This window comes from Pollachius pollachius, assembly GCF_949987615.1.
Source record: "Pollachius pollachius genome assembly, chromosome: 7".
NCBI classification, from domain to species: domain Eukaryota; kingdom Metazoa; phylum Chordata; class Actinopteri; order Gadiformes; family Gadidae; genus Pollachius; species Pollachius pollachius.
Window position 1 is genome coordinate 2845550 of NC_136940.1, and position 18310 is coordinate 2863859.

Consider the following 18310-nt stretch of genomic DNA (forward strand, 5'->3'; position numbering starts at 1 on the left):
GGCACCGCTCCCCGCGTAGATGCCGCGCACTCCTCATCCAGCCCATCTAATTATTCCCTCAGAAACCTGAAATTGAAGATACAAAAGACCGTCCCTATCTGTCACTGAGCCACCATTGATCTTATTGAAAGAAAAATGTGGGTGTAGAGAGAGAGAGAGAGAGAGAGAGAGAGAGAGAGAGAGAGAGAGAGAGAGAGAGAGAGAGAGAGACCCAATATAACTCATGCCATTAAATTCCACACGGCATTATTCAAGCATGGAATTGACAGATTTCACTGAGACATTTCTTTTAATCTTCAACTGCTGTTGAAGAGGAAGGAAGAACGCCTCACAGGCTTTCTTCCCTTTTTCCATATTTGCGATGGGTTAACAAAAAAGACTGTTGAAGTACAGAGGGAAAATACTCCCCCACCTATACTTGTTGATTATTAACGATAGGGAGACATATACGCTTCCAATGTATCAGCGATGTTTGAATTGTCAGACTGATATCAGTGTCATATCAAAGCCATAGCAAACTGATCAATTCTAGTTGTTCTCATTTTTCTGTGTTTTTCACTTTTCCACCGTTTCTTGGCACGATGCCCATGCAACTCTCAATCCAGGGTATTTTCTTTGACGTATTGTAGGCTATAAGTAGTCTCTACTGTGATGAATATAAGAATATAAGGTTTATTTCCACACACTGTGAACCACAGACAGACAGACAGACAGACAGACAGACAGACAGACAGACAGACACACACACACACACACACACACACACACACACACACACACACACACACACACAATACACTCTCTCCTCTCTCTCTCTCTCTCTCTCTCTCTCTCTCTCTCTCTCTCTCTCTCTCTCTCTCTCTCTCTCTCTCTCTCTTACTCTCTAGCTGTACCTAAGGTAGGCTAACACTATTCTAGCGCTCTAAACGTTTAAACGTTGACAAAGTCGAATTTGGATAAAGTCACGGCGGGCCGATCCCGCGGTATTTGACAGTCTCACTCCACTCTCTGACATTCGCCCCTCCCCTCCACTCCGGGAATGCTGGGTTGTTTACATTACTGGCACCAGGTCCGAAGCAGCGAGGGGCAGGGAGAACTCTCCGAACAACGCAGGCTCATCATCACATCCAAACCCCTCTCAACCCACAGTGCCCCCCCCCACCCCCCACCCCGGCAACAAGTCAAAGTACCCAGGGAGACGGCGTGTCACAGCAGGGAGCCACGGAGTCGACCTTGACGAGGAGGCGAAAGTCAGAGCGAAGACACGCGCCACCAGAGGAGAGCCAGAACAGCGCGTGAAGAAGAAGGAGAAGCAGCTAGCACTACCAGAGAACCAGAGTCCACTTCCTGGTAAGAGTTCACCTCCTGCTGGTCCTCAGCGGGGGTGGGGGTTATCGCCTTAGTGGGGGGGGGGGGGGGTCAAAAGTGGACTGACTTAAGACTCAAGCGACATGCGGCGAACTTGACGCTCTTTTCCCGGGCCCTGCCTGATGTTTTCCCCAACTTCCAGCCGCTAGCTTAGCATGCTAGCCCCAGCTACATGTAGCGCAACAACAGCTAGCGCTGGCTAACTTTCACCCAGTTGGGTTTCTGTAACTGGTTCGCAGCCTCTCAGGGCTGGGTCTGATGTTGTCACTGTGTCTGTACGTAACTTTGACTGTTTGCTGATGGGTCGTAGCTTCAGGCGTGTTAGCATGGCTCATGCTAACATGTTGTGGCTGTTAACTTGGGCAACAGGCTAGTAAGCACAGCGACCCCAGGTCGCTGTGCTTACTAGCCTGTTGCCCAAGTTGACAGCCACTGGGTCAGATGAGACCAGACGTGACCGTGCGGATCCTGATCCTGCTTTTAGTTCTGATGTGCATCCTCGTTACGTATTCAATAGTTACTTTAACGTGGAGCCTTATTGAGCCTTTTCTTCTGATCAATAGCACATATTTTAACTGGTATCTGCGCCTACACATGGGTTCTGGTTACTGGCAGAATGCTTGATGGTGATGATGTGATGATACTACTATAGTCTGATGATGATTAAAGATACAAGGTTATTCGTGTATTGTAGTGAGGGAAATATTGAGATACTAGGTTAAGTGTTATAGAATATGATTTGATTGTGTTGTGTGGAATATTCATTTCTTGCTTCTTGAGTTGCTTCCTACATTCATGCGTACATAAAAACATGCATACATGCAGACATACATGCCATAGATAGTAATCCATAGAGAAAGGGGAAGATGTAAATTGTAATGAACATCTTCCCCTTTCTCTCTGATTTACCATATCTCAGTGGATTACTGTAACTCTCATTTACAAGTCTCTGATTTATGTTACCTGTGCAATAACAGGGCCATAATCACTGAATATTTGAATAAAACGCACACATTACCTGTTCATGGAATTGTTTCCATGCATACATAGCTGTTTTCCACCCTCCTACATCTCTGGGACCTTTGCTGTTTACATGTGATATTTGGACATTGCATATTTTGATTTGCAACTTACCATTTACCTCTAACGTATGGTCCTTGCTGTAACTATTACTTGTGGGATTGTGTGGGAATCGAACCCTACTTTAACTAGTTAAAACATATATTTATGATGCTTACTGTTACGTGTCACATACATTATCTCATGGTTGTTCACTGAACTAGGGAAAAGGGGTTTAAACTAAGTTTCTAATATCTCTCTGCATCCTTGTACTCTCACACCAATAGGGCTGTACGTCATGATGACTGCCTCTGTTTCACAAGTACAGCCACAGAGGAATGTCCCGGGGAGCCATGGTGTTTTGGTAAATGTTTAGTGATTCATCGGCAATTGATTCGTCAGTTTGTCGGGAAAGTGTTTTGAACTGCCAGAGTTTCTCATGCGTGAGCTGTTGGCTTATCTAAGTTTTGGTAAGCCTAGGTGGGGGTATTTATGTTTTTTGATTTATATTTTATATTTTGCATTACTTAAATCTCTTGAGGTATCACAAAGAGTATTGTCAACAAGAATTCCCAATATGCATTCTGATTTACAAACCCTGTTTCGATATATTCATAGGAGAGGAGAAAGGCCTAGCCAGGGAATCTGGGAGGCAAGAGCAGGGTCAGGCTTCCTGTTTGGCTGCTCATACATCGCTGCTCACCTGTTGTCTAAATATGTTCGAACTAGGGACTTATTACATGATTACATGTATTGTGTTTATTTTTATTTTTTTGGAGTATTCCGAGAACTTCCTACTGCTCTTTATTTATCTCAGAAATATTTTACGAATCAAACAACTAGCTTATTGTTTATGCAGCACAAACGTTTTGAAACATGGAGCCTGGGTTGTATTGCGCAGGATAGTGTCAACGATGTACATTTGGGTCTGAAACACGGGGCCTTTTGACAAGCAGTTGTGGTTGTAATGAGACTCCTTGTATGAAATCTCTGTCCAGCCTATGGTTCTCAAGATAATACTGCGCTGCTTATGTTATGTCAGTGTGTCATACCAAGAGCAACTGATGTTATCGATGTAGAGAACTGCGGTCTTTGGCCGTTATTCATGCTGCTGCCTCCTCCAATGGCAGGCAAATATCCCAGGCCCCCGTTCTATTAAGTTTGGCCAGACTGCAGGGAGATGATTCAGACAAAAGTGAGTGGGAACCGACATACCTTGTTGACCCAATTATTGCTCACTGCTCCGTTGCCATGTTCACTTTTTGTCAAAGACCTGCTCGGCGTGCCAGCATCATCGGGAGGTGATGGGATTGAACGCTGGCTGCTTCCTGTGAAGCCAGCTTCATCAGGAAAATGTGTCATGAACCTGATGATCAGCAAATGGCTGCCAAATGTGTGCATCAAACGGATGAGGAAGAGTCTGTCTCTGTTGTGGTGAGGGAGCGATGCCAGTTTAGTGAACCGTGCTACCAACCAGAGGATTCTCACCAGCCTCTGGCAAAGGGTCTGCTTGTGTGCGTTGGGATTATTTATTTCTTATGTTTTTCGATGGAATTATTGTAACCGGCGAGAGATTGATTAGAGTGTCCAGTGCTGAAACGATTATTCGATTTTTATTTATTTATTATTTTATTTATATTAGTCATTGCTATGAAGTAAAAAACCTACAATAGCTTTGTAAATCCAAATATCTGATGGTTTTCTTTGTTTGGATGATTAAGATCCAAATATAAATTATTTTTTTTGCTTGGCACACAAATCAGGCCAATTTCGTCACTAGCCGCGATGCTATCTGATTAAAGCGTTGAAAATGAGCCACACACAGCATCTGACTGGTGAACGTTAGCTACAAACTGGTTTGTGGCATCAGACCAACGTATACAGTCAATGTTTGTTGTTATTTGCCAGTTATAGCATTTTACTCATATGGTATGTTAACTCTTTTTATTTATTCTTGGCAAAAACAAAATATTCTGTCTATACTTTTTGGAAGTCTGCAAAAATGAAATGACTTTCAAGGTGAAGTTTGTAGAATGTAGTGCCATCTAATGGACTTGGCAGAAACGGGATACAATATTCATGAATATGTTTATATTTGTGTATCATCCCATGAAAATAAGAATTGTTGTGTTTTCCGTAACTTAGAATGAGACCTTTTATATCTACCATGGAAGAGGTTTCTCTTCTTCCTAGAACGGACTAATGGATAAACGCTATCTTACTTGTAAACTATGACAGAATAATACAAATGTTTAAAAATAAATACAGACTAAATAACTAAATGCAATCTATAAATCTATCACGAAACCTTATAAAATGACAGTTGGCTACTCGATGCTGTCATAGGTGATGTCATCGTTGTGGAAGTTCCTACTGGCACCTTCAGGCAACTGTAGCTTTTCCTACGTCATTGGAAGGTGGGTGGGGGTGGAATAGGTGGAACTAAGTCCTACTGCACCGTTAAAAGTCATAGCAAATGTAATTTGACATGCTTGCTAGGCAACACTTCAGATATAAAAGGTCATGTTACTCATTACTGAGCCTTAAAGGAAGTACATAGCAAGTTCAACATTTTTAAACTAGAAATACTCCCTATCGATGACTTTATTGACTTTATCAATGATGGACAAAAACGATAAAAATATGCAACCGACCTCACTGAATTAATGCTACGCTCAACCTATTTATATCAGTTGGACCTAACGCCTAGATATTTGTACCCTACACTAGAGATGCCAGTCAGTGCATAGCATAGCCGTGTGTGATATCAGAGCTGCCTCTATGGTGCAAGCTGTGATGTGGCACAATGGAATCCACCAAACCCCTGTACTCTCATGGGCGTTCTCTGACCCAGCCCCGGACTCGAAGCCGCCGGCCCGTGTGCTGGATTAGAGAGCAGAGGAGACGTTTGTCATCGGACCACTTTAACAGTCATCTTGCCTCGCGGCTTCGCTCTTTTTGCAAAAAGCAAGGAGAGAAAATAACATTAACGTCTTGTTTTTTTTATTCCACGCTCACAAAACATATTCGACATGGGGGATGCGTCCCAAGGCCATGTTTTAGCCCCATTAAGTTCTGTCTCCTGCATGATGTCAAGGAGCCAGGCCGAGTGTAACACTGTTGTTATCAATGCCGGAGCGTTGGGAGGTCGTTTCTGTTGTGCTGGACAGAAGGCTTTATTTCACAAAAACATGGTCCATGTTGTCTGACTGAAGATAGCGATGTCTGGCCTGGGTACATCTTTCTCAGCTTGTTCTAGGGTGTTCCGGCATTAAGAACTGTCCATCTGAAGACAACATCCAAAGAGCAAGCATAAAGCGTCCGGCTGTCCGTCCGAAGACTGTCAGTCTTCGGACGGATGAATAACTGTCCGTCCGAAGACTGACAGTCGGACGCTTCTTCGTCTGCTCTTCCTCAGCTCATTCTAGTACGTTCCGGCATTAAGATGGGGCCCCCTCGTTTGGCAAGGAGGACGGTATTCAAAGCAGCCTCCTCCCGCTTCCCGCCCGCCCTCTCAGCCCGTCAATACTTTCCCTCCCTTCCTCTCTCCCGTTTGCTTCCATCTGCCGCGCTCCACGAAGGGTCACCGACGATCCGGAGATGCAGAAGGTCCTCGGAGGATGCCTCCGGGCTCCCCGTGTCACGTGAAAGTTCTCTGTTTTTATTTTTTAACCGAAGCATCGGATTGATCTCCCCCCTCCCTCCTCTCCTCGTCCACCCCCCCCCCCCGGGCGTGGCCTCCCACCGCAGGGAGGCCGACTACAAAGAGATGCAAACGCGGAGAAGAAAGGGAAACCACCCACCCCTCGACCTCCCTTTCTTCCCGTTCGTTTACGAATCGCTTTGGGTGCCCGTCAGGGTCGGGCCAAGCCGTGACCACCCCGTGTCAGAGCGCCTCTTCCCTCGCAGGTCTGCAGAGAACAGCCAGGGTCTCTGGGCAGCCTTCTGGTTCTCTTCTTTTTGTTATAGTTTTAACCACAGTCTTTGTCTTTGAATTATTGCTGTGTTTGAATAGATCAAGCAATAATTATAGAAATGGTGAAAATCTGGCCCGAAAAGATGTTGTGTTTTGTTCTTAAGCAATGTTAGGTCTGGTTTTTCACGTTGGATGTTGCACCGTGTGAGCCTAATTTCACTATACAGTCCCGAGAGGAAGAGTTGGATCCATCTTCTATTAAATCAGCTGTTTAATAAGTGTTTATCAACAGATAATAGCCTTGCATGAATTACCATGTTTCCCAGCTGGTTACATTGATAATACATTGCCTTCATCAGCATCGTAACCTTATTTCAGAAGGGCTAACCCGGGGTTCTCTCTGTCGTCTTCGCGGTTGCCCGGATGACTATGCTTGGTTAGGCTGTTTGTAATCTAACATCGCGTGCTTGCATAGGCTCCTATGCTTATCGTGGTAGTAACATAGTGCCCACGGGTTACCATGCAGTACGAGGCAGAGAATGTGCATGACATGTGCGGGACCCGTCCTGCCGAGGGAGCGGCGAGCAACGGCCACGGAGCTGATTGTGAAATGTGCTGGAAGGATCCGTATCTTCGCTATTCATCAGATTCCATGCGGTCCCCTTTCCTGCTCCATCTGCTTTGATTATCCCCCGACACAAAACGACGAATCCCTCCGGATACAAACTCACTTTCATGTAATAATTAGAAGATGCTTTATGTCACTGTAAACAGGCCGTCACTGAGCCCCTCTGCATTTGTCATGAAATGAGGAAGAAGAAAAAAAAGCCTGGAGAATTGGCAATCATGTGCAGAAGGGGTAGACGGGGCTGGAGGGTGGGGGGGGATGATCTGTGTTGCTTGCTGACTGCACTATGGGCATTTGTTCCAGCTTCACCACACATGACTCTTGATGTTATGCATGGGGTTTTCCAGCGCAGAAAGAAATGCTTTCGTATGAGCATATTATTTTGTAAAAAGACAAACCGCATGTCTGAAAGGTTCTATGCCACCCCTCTCCATGTGACACACACACACACACACACACACACACACACACACACACACACACACACACACACACACACACACACACACACACACACACACACACACAGTCCTCCACCTCTGCGGTGGGACCCCCTGGAGTGTCGACGCCCTGGGGCCACAGAGAGAGGAGTCATTAGGGAGAAGGCTCTGACCCCCTCTCTCCCAAGGCTGGCCCCGTTCTCCCTCTGAGAGGGGGGGGGGGGGGGCCTTCTCCATGCCACCCAGAACTTTATAACGCCCACTCCTCCCTCCTCCAAAAACACTCACCGCAATCCTCCACGCTGTTACATTACATTTAGGGCTTTTAGCAGACGCTTTTATCCAAAGCGACTTAGAACCGTTCACACACCGACTGTGCAGTCAACCACGCAAGGCGACAGCCAGCTCGTCGGGAGCAGCTGGGGTTAGATGCCAGAACTAGCGTCCTTCCGGTTGCTAGTTCGATCTCCGGTCTCCCTGAGCAGTGAAGGTTAAGTATCTTGCTCAGGGACACCTCGACACTTAGGCCGGGGATTCGAACTACAAGTCGACCGACCCACCCCCCCCCCCCCCCCCCCCCGACACTCTGTGCCCAGCCCTGGCGTCTCCCTCCTCTGCAGGCCATAAACTCGCTATACCTTCCCCGTCTACGCCCACCCCCCTCTCTCTCTCTCTCTCTCTCTCTCTCTCTCTCTCTCTCCCTCTCCCTCTCCCTCTCTCTCTCAGTCTTGCTCGGCCGGGTGTCAGTGGGAGACGGGCAGCGAGGCTCGCTCAGCGAAACAGGAAGTGGCAGCAGCAGGGGTTAGGCCTGCATGGCGCTGCCGGCGCGCTGCGATAGAAGTCTTGCCAAGCCAGGGGCCCGGAGAGCTTTGCCAGTTCAGCGCGGTGCTGTGGCACTGTATAAAAATATTTTACAGATGTCTGAAGGCAGACATTAACGAGGCCGCCGCACTGCCAGCATCTCGGGCAGCGCTGAGATGCAACGTTTTTTTAGTAGGTACGCTGGTATGTGCGCTCGTTGAGGAGGACTTTGGCTGGAGGAGGAAGAGGCAGCTCTCATAGCACCAGCCAGAACAGTCGAACTGAAAGTAACGCATGCATAGAACGGTGGTGGGAGTTTAATCGAACCGGCCGGGGAGCTGGCACTGTGATATCGGCCGGTTTCCGGTCGGGCTGGGATGGGGGGTTTGGGGGTATGTGGGGTGGTCATACGGGGGGGGGGGGGGGGGGGGGGGGGGCGGGCCTGAGAAGTCTGTGCTGCCCTTAAGCCAGCATCGACCGGGCACCCAGCCAACCCTGGCTGGATAGTTTCACCAGTGAGTATTTAACTTAAGCAACGAGTGGCAAGAGTTTCACTTTTAACCGCAGTCAACGTGCAGAACCTACGGAAACCCCCAAGACCCACGTCCCCGTCCCCAACACAGCGCCGCGTAAGACGTCGGCCCTTTCAGCTGCAGAGGCCACCTTGAGGAGTCACACCCAAGCAGGCGGTGTTACCGTGAGCAGGGGTTTCGGAGGCAGGCAGATGGCATACGCCAGTGAGGCGCAGGAAACCACAGGCGTCCTCTGATGAAAGCACCCCCTGCTCGCTTTGAACAGCGAGTCTGTCACCGGCAGTGTGTGTGCGCGCCTCGCCTTGCTGCGGGTCAAACCGCGGCAAGCAGCTCCTGGAATCCGGCGCTTTTCAAGTATTTCATGTTCAACCCCTTCCACGAAGGAGGAATGGGTGGTGGGTGGTGGTGGTGGTGGAGTTGGTGGTGGAGGGGGAGGGAGTCTCATTAATATTCATATTTGAATGTGGGTGGGGAGGTAGGGAGGACCTCCCTGGTTCGGATCCCTTTAATCCCCCAGAGGTGGATATAATCTCTCCTTTCCTTTATCTCCCCCTCTCTCCTCTTCTTTCTATTGCTTTTAATACAGTGTCAAAAACTCCCTCGTTCACTTTCAGAGATTGTCAGCCACTGTCTGTTGTGAGTTGGACTCGGATCCCAAGGAATTGCCGGTTGTGTCGTTAGTGTCCATGGAGTTGGCCTCGTTAGTGTTGCTCTAACTTTTAGAGTTATTCTATATATTTTTTTGCCTTGCAAAACGACTTCACGGTACATTAAAGGGAGGAAACTTAATGCATGCATTTGAACGAATCACTTGCAATGCCCTGGTTTTTAAAGCATATGATGTATATATATGTTGGGTAAGTAGTCATTAAGATGTCGTGAGGTCTCGTCTGGGTCCAAATGTCGAGCTCCACGCTCTATTATGAATTAACCTTGGCCCACCGGCCACACCGTGGCAGTAATGGATGTTCCCATGTTGACCTTGTTAGTGGAGCTCTGGCAGGCTCTTCAGCTGGCACAAATGACTTATAATGAGGGTAATTAACCGACCGGTTTGAGCGGGGACTTGATCTGTTTTGATGTATAGTACCATCCCGTAGAGAAGTCGTAAAAAAAACGATTATTTTCTTAGAGGTTTTTGCCTTAAATGCTCATTGTGGATTATGAAGATTTCATTCGCTCTCGTTCCCGTTCTCGTTAAACCGCAAAGAAATCCACATGTGTAGCATTAAGAGAAATGGCCGTGGCATAATTTGCAGGCAGTTCCACTTTTTGTCTTCATAAATTTGTTCCGAGTGGTTTATGGAACTTTCCTTAAGTATGGAAAGTAGGAATCTCCTAGACCCAGGTTAGAGGCTGGCTAAATATAATTAGTTCTCTTGGTGTGTGCTTTAGCTGACCGACTTGAACGATGGGTGAGTAACCGGCAGTTATAAAGGCACAAAGACAAGCGCATGGTCACTAATCGGGCTCTCTGGTGGCTTCAATTACACCAGCTTGATTGGCTGCCTGTCTATAAAAGACCGCTCCTGCATCCTGTAATAGATCCAGCCTCTTTTGTGTGCTGCTGACAAAGTTGCAACTCCCGGGAGAGAGAGAGCGATTATTGCCTACCGTATTGTTTGTTAGCTCTGTGTTGTTGTGCCGTTTGTGTGTCAATGTGCGTCACTCTTTGCAGTGTGTCACACGTTCAGTGTGGGTGATAGTGCTGGTGCTTTTCTAGGTCAAACTGGGCGACCTTGGAAGTGGCTTTAACCTCGTTCCCAGGCGTTTGCATCCCACGGCCGCAGCGCTTCAGGAATGGTGGCTCAGACGGGCTGGCGTTCCCGACGAGGGGGAGGGCAGGGCGTCAGAGCGGGTTTCCGAAGAAACGATATCCGATTCAGTTACATGGGGGGGCGGGGGGTGGGAGAGAGAGAGGTTTCTGTTACATGTTTTGCATAATGCTTTGTCAAATTCCTTGTCAAAAGACTCTTTTATATTATTTATATTTCATTTCCTTGTCTTCACTGTTAACTGACGTTCCCAGTTCATAGGAAAGTCAACGACAAGTGTGTTACGGTAGAGAAAGGCATGACTGTATCCTACTGCCTGTACCCAGTACCAAGTTGGTAAAAGCCTGAGATGATAAGGGAAAACACTGCAAATAACAATAAAGCACAAACGTACACATCCTAAAATAAACCCTTCTATGAATTGTACATCAATGTTTGCTTTTGCAGTTTTACCCCTTAAAGGCTCTGCAAACTTTCGTAAATGAATCGGCACTTTCATTTAAAATATAAATACCATTTTTGGTTTGAAGTGACTTAAAATTCTCATGGGGTTCCCATGGGAGTGAAAGTTAGAAAACACCCTAAAGGCTTTTAAATGTGTTTTACCATCTCCTTATCCAGCGGCTCATATAGCCTAGCTCTAACAGATGCACTGTTTGACACACACACATACGAAAAAAACACACACAAAAAAACACATAAAAATCATACACTAACAAACACACACAAAAAAGAACACACACTAACAAAAACACACAAACACTAACAAAAACAGAGGCACACTAACATAAACACATGCACACACATACTAGGGAAAAAAAAAAACACAAACACACACACACACACACACCAAAACAAGCAAACAAATGATTTATTTTGAGTGGCAAGCGGTAAGCGTAGCGTCTAAACTCGGAGCTGATTCCGGGGAGGGGGGGTGGGTAGCGAGAGGTGGGGCCGGCGGTCTGCGGTGAGTCTGTTCTGCCAGGAGGGCTGACAGCTCTCTGGAGCAGAGCGTAGAAATCCCTGCAGGCACATAGACAGAGGGATGGGTGGAGGTAGGGGCTAAGAGGTGCGAACCCTTAGGGCCAGTGCTATTCCCTGTTTGTCAGCACCGCACACACAATCCCGTATGCTTATACTCCGAGGTACGCTCCGACACAGGGACAGGGAGGCAGCCATGCGTAGAGGAACGGACGCCCGAGGCGCGTGTGTGTGTGTGTGTGTGTGTGTGTGTGTGTGTGTGTGTGTGTGTGTGTGTGTGTGTGTGTGTGTGTGTGTGTGTGTGTGTGTGTGTGTGTGTGTGTGTGTGTGACCGCCGTGATGCATCCTTCCTCTTTCACGGTTTGCTTTACCTTGGCTACAGTTTGCATTGGTTAGATCTTTCATTCATTAAATCTGCAGTGAAATCACCTCGGCTGGCCTTGTTCCTCTTTTCAGTAAGCCGGTTGTAGCCGGGAAGTTGACTGTACAAGTCTAGTCTATATATACACACGAGTACCAAGATTACAAGTGGAAGTAGTGCCTGTAAAGTGGAACGGAGCCCTGTGCAAAGTGATCGTCTTGTACTGCGGCATTGTGACGACATGGTCGCACACACTCGCAAACATACACACATAACCAGATCCAGAGCTGTGCTAGGCAATCAGGGTCAAAGTGTGTGTGTGTGTATGTGTGTGTGTGTGTGTGTGCGCGCGCGCGTGTGTGTCTGCGCCTGTGTGTGTAGCCATCCCGGCTGGCCACAGAAGCCGCATTGGGCCGAGACAGAATCAGAGCCAGACCCCAGTGCTGATTTCCAGTGGAGCCATGTTCTCATGGGCCTACGCCGGAGTAGGATTTCAGCATCATCCTCCCTGCTCCCGAGTCCTGGCTCTCTGGGCACGCTTCCATGCAACCCCGCGTTCACGTCTGACGCTTTTGTGGACCCCCACCACCGCCGCCCATCGTTGACCCCGGTCGATTTGAGGCTGAGGCATCGTGTTCGGGACCTTGCATGTTTCCATCACTTACCCATCATCAAGGTGATGTCTGGTGGTACCTCCGCGACCCCCTTCCCCATCCTCAGAAGGGCCCCCCCCCCCCCCACAATGCCCTGCACGCTCTCCGTCAGCCTGGGAACCGCTCCTCTCGCGTTACTAATGATTTGGACATCTTGCACATGTCATTCCCTCTAAGACAAACTCCAGTGCTGACACAGGGCACAGCTTCAGCCCGGACAGGGAGGAGAGAGGGAAACGGAGGGGACGACGGACGGGAATGGGAGTGAGAGACTGCTGGCCTGTGTGTGTCTGTGTGTGTGTCTGTGTGTGTCTGTGTCTGGACGGGGATGTGGGTGGACGTGTGTGTGTCTGGACGGGGATGTGTGTGGACGTGTGTGTGTGTGGCCATGTGCGGGTCTGGACAGATGTATATCTATGTTGTTTTCTGTGTGTAGAGTGTGTGTGTGTGTGTGTGTGTGCGCAGACAGAAAAAAAGTACACAAGATCCACGCGGCCAAAGTTGTTCTTGGGGCCGTGCTCGCAGTCGAGGGGACGGTGCAACAAAAAGCCCAGTAACAAGCCCTGCTCCACCCCGCAGCAGGAATGTGGAAGTGGTTGCTGCCCTGTCTTTGCTCTCCTTGTCACCCGCCACTCAGCTGCGACGGCACAATGCACAGAGACGCCTCAGGGCTGCCAGAGAATAGGAAGTGGTTGAACGAGACGCCCCGCGCGCGTGCACCAACCTCGTCAGGTTTTCCGCACACACTCACCTAGCATGAGGGCTAATGACCGCGCGGCGGCCTTCCGTTGTCATGACGCCGGGCGGCGTGCGTACGTGCCGCCCTCCTCGTAACAATGACGCACGGCTCTGAAAGCGGGGAATGCTAATCACGAAGAGATAAGCAAACGCTGTTGCTCGCGCGCCATGGAAACACACGTGGCTCCGAGGCCGAATATTGATCGGACGCTCTGCATGACAAAACCTTTGACATTCTTTGTGTTGAAGCCCAGACTTCGTAGGCGAAGGTTTGTTTTTTCGACGGGCTCCTCCATGGTAACGCAGAAAATGTCACGGAGGGCGAGAGGTATTGGCCCCCCCCCCCGGAAGAGTTTTGGGGGCGCTGCGTTGCTTGGGCGGTTTCCACGGAGGTGTTGGGTGGAGTCAGACAGTTAGGTATTTGAGGTGTTTTGTTCCTCTTTCTTCTCCCGGTTGCCGTAGCCGTGGAGCCGGGGCTTCAGTGCGGTGCAGCGCTGGAGAAGAAAGGTAATGGGATTTGAAGGAGAATGAATTCAGCCCCGGGGCCACGAGTCTCTGCCTCGTGATGCAGGCGTCGTCGCGAGGTTAGGCATTAAGGGGAGGGGGGGGAGCAGTCACTGATGAACACACCTCTGTCTGTCTGAGGAAAACACGCTGAAGAAAAAGAGCAGTTTTGTTTATTCATAACAGACTCGTCTGACTGAAAGAAATGTAATAAAGAGAAAATCGAGAGCGAGGCATTCCTTTCATTCTTCAGGGCAGTTTTATGCGCTCATATAAAAAACAAAATCACGGCCGGCCTTTGCAGACAGACCTTGGCGGTGTAGGGCACAGCGCCTGTGGTATGGAGGATGTCACATCGCGTCCCACTCAGCCAGAGGTGATGAGGCTAATTTGGTGGCCGGTCAGTGACATGGCTAACAAACAAAGCCCTTATTGGTCCTGGAGCAATGGCAGCCGCCCTCTCCGTCGCTGCCCCCTCGCCAGGCCTTCTGGATGGGGGAGAGAACGTGGCCGCAGGGCGCCGGCACAGCTTCCAGCCCTGGGGTCTGACTCGCTCTCTCTCCGCCCCTTCTCGCTCTGATTACGCTCTCTCGCGCACTCTATTAATGCTGACCTCTCTCTACTAATGCTGCCCTCTCTCTCTCTCTCTCTTCCTCTCTCTCTACTAATGCTGCCCTCTCTCTCTCTCTCTCTCTCTCTCCCTCTCTCTACTAATGCTGCCCTCTCTCTCTCTTCCTCTCTCTCTACTAATGCTGCCCTCTCTCTCTCTCCCTCTCTATCTCTCGCTCTCTCTCTCTCTCTCTCTCTCGCTCTCTCTTTTTTTGCTGCACTTTTCTCTCTATTTGTGCTTCTATCTTTCTCTGTCTCTATCTCTCTCTCCCTCTCTCCCTCTCTCCCCTTCTCCTGCTGTGATGTGCAAACCTGGGCATAAATATCGCCCGAGCGGCTTTCGAAAAGTTCCCCAGTGTGGGGCATTCTCTGGCCGAATAACCACGGGCTTGATTGGACAAAATAAAGAGAATAAATAGATAAGCAGATAGGATGAATATGCTGCGTTCAGCTGCTGCTGGGCTCGGAGCTGTGTGTCGGAGCGCTGATGTGAAGGGTTGTGAATGGAGCCTGAGGGCATCGGAGCGGTCTGAGCTCCGCTTGACCGGGCTGGGCTGGGCCAGGGGCCTGGGAGGGGAGGCCGCATCCCGGACTCCAGCTCACACATGCAGGGGATGGGAAGTTTTAGAAGCGTCTCGAACAACAGAACTATCAACTTGGAATTCTGTGTGTGTGTGTGTGTGTGTTTGTGTGTGTGTGTGTGCGTGTGTGTGTGTGTGTGTGTCTTGAACCGTTAAAAGTGGTCCAGGGAGAGGCTGAAAAAATATAAAAACCTACATCTGACAATAGCTTATAAATATTTAAATTGGGCTAAATGTAAAGAGCAAGTTTCCCTCAGCACCGAAACAACATCAGTGTGTGTGCATTTGATTCTTGCTTAAACTTGTGCGCGGCGTTTTCGTCTCCTCGCTGTGAATGGAGTGACAGTGTGCCAGCAAGCATAGAACCCAAACCCCTGGGGGCCTTCTCACAAATGCTCGGGGGCCCTTTCTCCTTCACACAGCTATGCTCCTGCTCTCTGAGGGATCTCTCACACACGCACACAGATGCGCACACACGCGTACACTCGCAAACACACACACACAGACACAGACACAGACACAGACACAGACACACACACACACACGCACACGCACACAGACTCACACGCAGACAAACCCGCACGCAGTCTGAATTGCCGATCGCTTTCGGTCTACTTAGCCTACGCAAATTCGCCTCGCCTCACACACTCAGAGATTTGTCAATATCCATGGTTTTTCCCCCGTGATTGACAGCAGGAATTGGATTCACCTAGCCGGGATACATCGCCCCCCCCCCCCCCACCCCCTCACACCTCCTCCTCCTCTCCAAATAAAACCAGTATAGAGCGAGGAGGAGAGCTGGGAGCCGGCGCCTGGCCAGCCGGCTTAATGCGCCGCCTGTCACTCGCCTTTTATCATTGAAATTGGAGTTTATCTTTTACACGGCGGCGGAGCGGGAATGTTTTTGTTTTTCAAGTGATTATTAGCATCGTTCCCTGGCGGCCGCGCCTGGGCGGATGAAACGTGACGGGAGGGGACATCAAACGAGGCGGTGGTGGTGGAGGAGGTGGAGGAGGAGGAGGAGGAGGTGGGAGGCATTAAGTAAGCAGTCTCTGTGTTGATTGGGCCGGTGTGGCTGGCTGGTTTCTGGGCTGTTGTTAGTGCTGAGCTGGGGGCTCGTTTGACTGGGCCGGCCGCCCTCCTCTGTAAGGCACCTGCTGGAGGGGCTGGCTGCTGGCGAGACAAAGGCCTCCGGGAGGGCCCTCACTGCTGCTGTGGAGTGGGCCGCACAATGGAGGCAGCCCCCCCAGGACACGTGCCAGCTCCCCCCCCCCCCTCTCACTGCCACACGCCAGGGCGAGCGAGGACATGAGAGAGGGAGAGAGAGAAAGGAGCGGAGGAGGGTGAGGGCTGAATGAGGCGCGGGGCGGACACCTGCATGTGCTTCAGTTCGGGGGCTCAATGGCTGCAAATTGACCACGTATTAGGGCCGGGGAAACCATAGAAAAGCACACACGGGTGCAAGCACACACTCACATGCGCGCCTTCGTGCACAGGCACACACACGCGGGGCACACACATGCGCGCACGGGCACACACACGGGCACACACACACACGGATGTACACACAGAGGGGCACACACACACACACAGGGGCACAAACACATACACACAAGATGACGGGATGGGGGGGTATAAATCAACTTGCCCCCCCACATGCAGGGAGTGGGGCGTTTTGCGCCGTGCTTTTTACTTGTGTGTAGGAAATAATCATTAGCCTATAAAATGTGCACGTGGAACATGTAAAGGAGGACTATAAATAGTGGGCGAGCACTGCAGGAATATGGATCATGGCCTCGCTCTGTCCCAGAAGACCTCCGACGCTCTCTTTGTCTAACTTTCTCTTTTATCACCCCCCCCCCCCACACACACACACACACACACTCATACATGCATGCACACACATGTATCCGCCAGACACACGCACACACATGCGCACACACAGACTGAAGTGAGGGTCTGACGGAGTATCACTCTTGAAACACAAGTTCTGCATAGCTGTTTTTCTGTTTTGATAGCCATTTTAAATGACTTGGACCATCCGTTCTATAAGAACACAAAGATCGCACGGAAACGACGTTCTCTAAACTGGTTGTCTGACTTAAAACACTTGGTGCAAACTCCTCACTGAAACAAATTGTTTCAGACGCCTTTGAACGTATGTAGGACAATACGGGAAAGGAAAAACATCGCGGGAGTCGGATGCGACACGCACACAGAGACGCACACGCAGACACACAGACACTGACGCACTGCCCAAATGCACACAGACGCAGATTTTTTAACAGGGCCCTTCTCTTCTTACTGAAGGGAGGCTCAGCCATTAGCCCAGGCCGTGTTGTGGCAGTTTGGGTACGGGCGCTGTTTGAAGTCTTCTGTTTCTCTTGCTCCCCATTCGTCAGATGGATGCTGAGATAGCGGTTGTAATCTCACGCTGCGCTGCTCCCTGATTAAAATTATGTTGTTCAAGATCCACGCTACACACACACACACACACACACACACACACACACACACACACACACACACACACACACACACACACACACACACACACACACACAAACACAATGTGTGTGTGTCTGTGTGTTTGGCTGGCTCAGCAAAGCCTACTTTCAAAGGCCCTCTTCCTGGTACTACGTCCTTGTTAATTTTTACTTCTCCAACATTTAAAAACAATAAAGTTTGTTCTCTCTCCCTCCCTCTCCTCCCTCTCACTCACTCCATTTCCCATTCTATCTAGGCTCCCCTACGGAATGACCGGAAAAATGGAATTGGGATTCTGCCTCTCTTGTAATTGGTTGTCTCCCTCGCACTCGCTCTATATGTCTCTCGCTCTCCCGGCATATGGTCCAAGGAATTCCGGGCTTGCACAGTGGGGCTAATAATATTAACTAGTGATTAAAACAGGAGGGAGGGACGAGAGAGAGAGAGAGAGAGAGAGAGAGAGAGAGAGAGAGAGAGAGAGAGAGAGAGAGAGAGAGAGACGAGTCTCCATCCATCCATCCATCATTAGTGGCCCTCTTTATCTCCCTTCCTCAGCCACTAGTGTAGCGTGGTGGGTACCCGATGGGTCCTGGAGTGTTATTTCTCCACCATGTAGCCCAGACTCAAAGGGTTGCGGGCTCCTTGTAATCATGGACAGCACCCGCCACCGCGGCGTGCTGCTTCCGGGCCCGTCCTCAAAGGCCCTCTTTGATTCCCCTCACACGTCCCGCAAACCCGGCCGGCTACTGTCACCAGCTCCTCTTTTTGTGTTTTTTTTTTTTTTTCCATTTCGTCTCCCCACCCCTTCCCCCCTTTTCTCTTAATTATCTCTTCCTCTTTTCTTCCTGCTCTTTGAACTCTTTAAAAGCCGGCGTA

General features: G+C 49.6%; 1 protein-coding gene across 1 annotated transcript in view; it reads left to right on the forward strand.

Annotated features, from left to right (window-relative positions):
* Nucleotides 1-1145: 1145 nt before the first annotated feature.
* Nucleotides 1146-18310, forward strand: part of nek7 (NIMA-related kinase 7) — a gene marked incomplete at its 3' end in the record, with an annotated part of 75128 nt that continues 57963 nt past the window's right edge. Inside the window, exon 1 of the mRNA XM_079739294.1 lies at nt 1146-1350. The remainder of the gene's footprint in view (nt 1351-18310) is intronic.